The sequence below is a fragment of the Rhineura floridana genome, chromosome 1 (assembly GCF_030035675.1).
Source record: "Rhineura floridana isolate rRhiFlo1 chromosome 1, rRhiFlo1.hap2, whole genome shotgun sequence".
In the NCBI taxonomy this organism is placed as follows: Eukaryota; Metazoa; Chordata; class Lepidosauria; order Squamata; family Rhineuridae; genus Rhineura; species Rhineura floridana.
Genome location: NC_084480.1, coordinates 313,602,955 through 313,609,527, shown reverse-complemented (window position 1 = coordinate 313,609,527; position 6,573 = coordinate 313,602,955).

The following is a 6,573-nucleotide window of genomic DNA, read 5'->3' as shown; positions in this document are numbered from 1 at the left end:
GAAAAAGGAAGAAAAAAAATGGAGTCACGAGAACAGTTCCAGTTGGTGAGAGGAGAGAGAGCAAGAGAAAAAGGAAGGGGCATAGCGCACACACTTTGCATGCAAAAGGTGCCAAATTCAATCCCTGCGATCACCAGCCAGTCCGTTTAAGCAATACTAAGCTAGAAGGAACATGTCAATGGTATAAGATAGCTTCCTCTGACCTTATTATTTATTTATTACATTTCTGTCCCGCCCTTCCTAAGGATCCCATGGCAGCAAACAAGGGACAAAACTCTAAGAACATATTAAAACACCTTAAAAATAATAAAGTTTATACAAAAAAACCCTTTAAAATAATGATTGCAGACATGGTGCTTGCAGGGACTGATGAGATATGTAGTCTGACAACATCTAGAGGGCACCATGTTCACTTATCCCTACTTCATATCATGGGTATTCCCACAAACCATTCCATGCCCCTCTTATTTTCCTTAATACTAAAAAGTCCCAACCACTTTAAGCTTTCTTTGTAGGGAAGGTGACATTTTTCTGTACTTTTTCCAATGCTGTATTTATTTGAAAATGAAAACTGTTATATAGGAGACCCAATCTGATGCCAGAACAATTTCTGATCACCTGAAATAGAAGAATTGGGTTTTTAAAAAAATCTGCAGTACATGACTGATTTTCGCACACACACACACACACACCCCTCATAAACCCAAATCTACCCATTTTCATTGTTTTCAAGAGAGACTAAAATCCACAACCCTCCTCTCCTGAGTTGTGTAGACCCTGCATTTTAATTATCCATCATTGCTCAGTTGCACCGAGGACACCAGGAACATCTTTACCTAGCGGCTAGCTCAGCCTTTCAACTCTTCTGTTGTTGTTTTCAAATCCCCTCTGACTCGTGTCGTTACAGGCCGATATAATCAAATCACTAGAAAGGCCCTCAATGAAATAATTGGTTTGGTTTGTAAACAGATTTCAAGGGAGAAATAACACAGACAACATTAATTGTCTGGCGCATGCATGGAAAGTCAATGTTTTCTAAGGATTCCTCTTGGTGCTGATGAAGAAGAGGCTCTGTGGTTCACCTGGTTCAGGGCCACCCCATCTTTCATCATTCCTAAGTTGTGAATTGAGCAATGAACAAAAGAAAATTGACAGTGCTACTAATAGCAACGTTTTCAAAGTTATTACGCGTTCAGAAGCCTTATAAAATTTCATTAAAGCTAAAGCAATTCTCCCTTGGACACCAGCGATAAAAAACATGCTCTTCAAATGGTGTAATAGGTCTATCATTTGTATTATTGCTGCTATTGGTTTCCTTTAAGTACACAATATATCCTGGGGAAGAGAGACAGAGAGAAAGAGAGAAGCGATTGTATCATTTTGCAGTCAGATTCTCTGAAAATAAACTTATTAATCATGACATGCAGTTAAAATTGATGACTGAGAAAGACCTGTCTTGCATTGCCACGAGAGAGAGAGAGACAGAGAGAGAGAGAGGCTGTAGATGGGAAGGGCTGTAGCTTAGTGGTAGAGCATCTACCTTGCATGCAGGAGGTCCTACGTCAGTCCCCAGCATCTCCAGGTGGGGCTAGGAGAGGCTCCCTGCCTGAAACTCTGTAGAGCTGCTGCCAGTTAGTATAGACAATACTGTGTAGGGTTGCCAGGTTTTTGCCCTGTTTTTGGGGGGTCCTGTTGGGGTCTCTGCAGTGAAGGGTCAAGTCTATAAAGAAGTTTGGAGCAACTATGTTAAAAGGTAGGCAGGGCATTACAGGCAGGGGGTTGCCAACCGTGCTTGGATATGGATATCTTTGCAGAGGATCCCTAATCAAGCCTTACCAACAGTATAATCCTAACCATATCTGCTCAGAAGTAAGTCCTGTTGAGTTCTATGGGACTTAGTCCCTTAGTAAGCGTGTTTAGAATTGCAGCCTTCAGGGGCATCCATCTTTACTCCCGAGTGCTCCCATCTAACATCCACAACACTAGGCTCCCTTCTTCCTACCATGGCCTTCTGTGACTGGCCTGGCCTGAGGGCAGTTAACTGCACTAGATGGACCAATGGTCTGACGTGGTGTAAGGCAGCTTTCTATGTTATGAAGTGTACGTATGAAGAAGTCTAGAATAAAATATATTAGAGGTTAAATGTTGATTGGGGGGGGAGAAAGGATGCAAATATGCTGTTTACTTGATTGGGAAGAGCAGCATTCCTGTAATGGGATTCACGTAATATTCATTTAGGACAGAGGTGGAGAACCTCAGGCCTGAGGGCCAAATGCAGTCCTTGAGACCTCTCTCTTGGGCCCTCAGAACCCTTCCCAAACCAACACCCCTCCCACAGGCCCCACTGCTCTTGCGGGTTTTTGCCTGGCTAGAATGTGTCCTTGAATAATGGTAATGCCTGTTTTTGCCTGGAAGGCCGATGAAGAGATTTGTGTGTGTAGCAGAGATGGGAGAGAAAGGCAACCCCACCTAGTCCACACTTGCCAAAACAATATCACCAGTTGCTGGAAGCCTCAGGAGGGGAGAGTGTTCTTGCACTCGGGTCCTGCTTGCGGGCTTCCCCCAGGCACCTGGTTGGCCACTGTGAGAACAGGATTCTGGACTAGATGAGCCACTGGCCTGATCCAGCAGGCTCTTCGTATGTTCTTAATATGCAAACTGAAAAACAGCCATCCTTCAAAATTTGCACTTGACAAAAAAATTGCAGCGCAGTTCTTCAGTCAAGTAATGTGTATAAAAATACACGTACTGATGTAAACTGTATATGAAATGCATATATTAGTGAAAATAACATAAAAAATGTGCATCATTGTTATTTTGTTGAATTCATATCCCGCTCTTCCTTCCAAAGGAGCCCAGCCAGACGGCAAACACATCAATGAAACAATTTAACTATAAAAAGGAAAGCATTCTAAAAACTGTTAAAAACATTCTAAAACACAATTACAGTTAAAAACATTTAAAAAACAGTTATAGTTGTTAGGAGACCCCTATTCCCATCACAGAGCTACAGTTTACAGAGTGGTTTAATAGTCAATCTCTCTTCTCAGAGGAATTGTAGCTCTGCTACAGGGGTCTTGTGACAACTGTCAGCACTTTTACAAGCTACAGTTCCCAGGATTTCTTGGGGGAAGCCATGACTGTATAAAGTGGCATGGTACTGCTTTCAATGTGTAGTGCAGAAGGGGCCTGGAAGATGAGAGCAGACTAATTTCTCACCAGTGCAATTTGTTAGAATGGTGCCTATACATTTAGCTTCATAGCTCTCGTTCTACAAGGACTAGAGATTTTTTAAAATGAAAGCTCAAAGTCTGACCCCTTGCTGTTTCTGGGCCCAATACAGCAGTACCCCTTGAACCCCTTGGGTTTTTAAAAGATTAGTAGGGACACCAATATTTGCTGCCAAATTGTAGGTGACCAAGAGCTCTGTACCTGCACTGAAGCACCCACGTGTGAAGCCACATTTTTGACTGGAGTCGAGAAGTGATTCAGCACTTTGAACAGCTTTTCAGCCCTGACAACAAAGACAGGCAGTCGTGTCCTTAAGTTTCTTTCTTTTTAATAAGATTACTCACTTGCTCATTACCTGGAGCTCTTGAGCCTGCCATACATCGTTATGTTCTTACAAGAAAAGTCACCGGTTCTTTGTGGAGTGTCCCTTATTCATCTTGGAACCGAGATGCTGACCACTCTTTCTCGCTCTTTACAGGAGATAAGCAAGATGGTTAGAGGAGGCCGCCTGAGTGTTGCCGTGCAAAGTTAGCCAATCACCTTGCAGCACTGGCAGTGGACTACAAGGAGCCCACACGCTTGCTAGTGCTGCTGAAGTCATCAGGCAAATGTCTGCCCAGAAATGCATCCACGCATCTGCTGGGATGAAGAATCTGGACAGGCTTATTGATTGAAGGAGAGAGTTGTCCAGGGCATCAAGAGTGGGCAGTAGGTTTAGGAACATAGGAAGCTGCCTTGGACTGGGTCAGACCATTGGTTCAGCTCAGCATGGTCTACACCAGCCTTTCCCAACCAGTGTGCCTCCAGATGTTGTTGGACCACAATTCCCATATTTCTTGACCATTGTCAGTGCTGGCTGAGGCTGATGGGAGTTGTGGTCCAACAACATTTGGAGGCACACTGGTTGGGAAAGGCTGGTCTACACTGACTGGTAGCAGATCTCCAGGATTTCAGACACGATTCTCTCCTAGCCCTACCTGGAGAGCCTGGGACTTTCTGCATGCAAGGTAGATGCTCTATCACTGAGTCACTCTCAGCCTTTCCTTTCAGAGTAATGCAGCCCTCTAAGCCTCCCTATCTGGCCCTCAGAACTCTCCCGAGGCCACACCTGTCACTGGCCTTGCTTCACACTCTGTTTTTTTTCTGGCTGGAATGTGTCCAGATGGAGGATAGAGAGAAGTGTGTAGAAACTAGCTGACTGTGCAAAGGTAAAATTTACATGTGTTGCTCCACCCACTGCTGCCTCTGGCCATGCCTACCACAGGCATGTGGCCCTCAATACATAGCCCAGAAGGGAATGTGGCCGTCAGTCTGAAAAAGGTTCCCCACCCCTGATCTAAAGAAAGCAAAACATGCTTCTAGTTTTTCCATGTGCTTTCCCCTCCGTCCTGGACTATACAAATGGTCAGGCAGGCAGACAAGGGTGATATGCACTAGCCTGGCCAAGAAAGAGGAAGGTGGGGTACAGCTTACAGCTGTTTCTTGACCAGTCATAACCACTGCATGCAGATCGATCAAGGTTAGTGTAGGTGTAGCAAGGCAGTTTGAGGAAGCCTCGCATGCGTAGGGAGGCTGAGGTTCCCACTCAGCTTGGTGGATTGAGAGGGCTTTGATGACTTCCTCTGGGGTGTGCTTAAAACAAACGGAGGGGCACACAGCTACAGCCTTTGGTATCCAGCTGCCGATTGCACTCCAAGAGGGAAGTCTAGGACTCAAGATAGAACCTGATAGATTCAGTCCAAAGTGGTCCAAATGCCCCAAACTGGCATTCCCCTCCACATGGCAACATGCATAGGGAGGGATTTTTAGCAATGGAAAGAATTTCTCCAGCAAGTTTGGAAAAACCATCTCCCAGGAGCTGACAAAAGTAGCTCAGTTAAGTCTGATCCCAATCCCGAGCTTGTGATGGTGTCATCGGGAGGACAAAACCCCACGATTGGCACCCAAATGCTTTCCCCTCCCTCCCTCCCAATCACCTACCTGCCTGCAACTCCTTCCAGCTCCTGTGCCTATTTTCACTGCTGTTCCAGCGGTGGCCGTTCAGTAATGGAGAAAGGGATGTCTTCTTCATCCTCCTTTCTCTGATGTCTTATGCACTGCTGTAGCTGTGTGCCAAGGGCAAGGAGCACTGGGAACCGTAATTTCCTCAGGGTTCCTTGCACCTGCTACATGGCCATAGTAACATGCCTGGCATCCAAGAAGGGTGGGTGGGATGGAGGCTTCACTCCCTTCCTCCATTCTTCTGCTATCAGAGCAGCAACCAAAATATGTGGTGCAACGGGGGAAAGGTTGGAGGTGTGGGTGTGGATGGGAGGCTGACAGGGCGGGCTGAAGAACTTATCTGCTCAAATTAAAATCCAAGCTGGAGAATAACTTCTGGGCCTGTAATGTTAGCCTTGTACTTGAGGCAAGCATTACGACTGCTCAGATTCATTTTTCCAGGCCTGGAAATGCCAATTTTGGAACCGGAACCGCACTTCCCCTGTGACAAAACATTCAAAGATGCCTTATTTCCCCTGCAGTCTGGTGTGGTACAGTCCCAGCAAAGTCCTCCAACCTGTTCATTCTGAATGTGGTTTCAAAGGTCAGCTTAAATTACTGACTGATGTGTGTCTGGGGTCAATCAGGGTGCTTACAAACCTTTGGATCGTGGTTGATGCCAGAATTGGGGGTGGGCAATGGAAGGAACTGGATGCACAAGAACCAGTTGCCTTGATGTAGGGAAAATTATTTTTTTTAAAGATGACATTAGCATTCTAGCCAGCTTTACCTTGAACATGGTTTAAACTTGGGTTTTTTTTAAAAAAAAAACAAATAAATAAAATTCAGCTTTAGAAACTATAGATTTTTTTCCAAGTGTTAAAAAATACAAATGCAACTAAAACCAAACAGGATGGTGTCAGCCTGCCAGATTCACAGCGTCTGATGGGCCTCTCCTGTGCTGAAGCCTGGAGGCTTTGCGTGTGATGTGATAAATACTTTTGTTTTGGTGGTTACTGTGAGAGCCCTTAAATTATTAAAACGGGGAAAAACAGTTTTGATTTCCTAGCATTGTTGCTTTAAAACAAACACCTGGTTATGGGTGAAATGAGCAAAAACAACAACACCCCAGCTATGTGTCTGTATTTTGAATGGGGCAGGCAGAGAAGTGTCCCCTTTTTTTTCTCCAGGGAACTCCCAGTAGCACATATGAAGTTAACCTCCTCCATCCTAATAACAGCCAGATGAGGTTGCTTAGGGTGAGGCATACTGACTTGACCAAAGCCACCCAGCAGACTTCATACCTGAAAATGGAAATGGTCTGCCTTCAAGTTGATCCCAACTTATGGTGACCCTATGAAT